The 537-nt window shown below is 38.9% G+C and overlaps 1 protein-coding gene across 1 annotated transcript in view; it reads right to left on the bottom strand.

Annotated features, from left to right (window-relative positions):
- The window catches only part of LOC110018157 (eukaryotic translation initiation factor 3 subunit C-like), a 5,962-nt gene that overhangs the window by 1,060 nt on the left and 4,365 nt on the right, over positions 1-537 (bottom strand).

The following is a 537-nucleotide window of genomic DNA, read 5'->3' on the forward strand; positions in this document are numbered from 1 at the left end:
AAGCACAGCATAATCTTTGGCAAGAGAGCGTACCAGCCCAAGCAAATCGAATGATTCATCGCTTCTTGTTCATTGCGTTAATGTAGTCTGATACGATCTCGTATTCCCAGAGGAAATTTGAGAAACTTGGTGTAACCGCTGACCTCTTCTTTCTAGTCTTAGGCATTCTAGGCCACTACCGTGTTCCTTCTTTCTTTTCTCCATTCTTCTGATTCTCTCAATCTCAAAAAAAGAGCTGACTTGATGAACTGATCGCTTTAGAGCTCAATATTTGACTCATCATTGTCTTTTTGAATTCTATCAGAGTCTTTCATGCCATTTCTCATTTAGTCATTGTCTTCTTTAGTCACCACTTGAATCTTACCATCTTCACTGACACTAACTAGACCACCATAACAAGGTACTGGGGCATCTCCTGCTTCAATTCATCGGATTTGAAATTCAATTCAAGTGAATAGAAGAAGTTGGTTATATCACTTTCGAACTGAAGAAGACTCTCTAGAGTGTCACTATTAGTGAAATAGAGAAAGGCTTCAT

The sequence above is a fragment of the Phalaenopsis equestris genome, unplaced genomic scaffold (genome assembly GCF_001263595.1).
Source record: "Phalaenopsis equestris unplaced genomic scaffold, ASM126359v1 Scaffold000002, whole genome shotgun sequence".
Taxonomy (NCBI): Eukaryota; Viridiplantae; Streptophyta; class Magnoliopsida; order Asparagales; family Orchidaceae; genus Phalaenopsis; species Phalaenopsis equestris.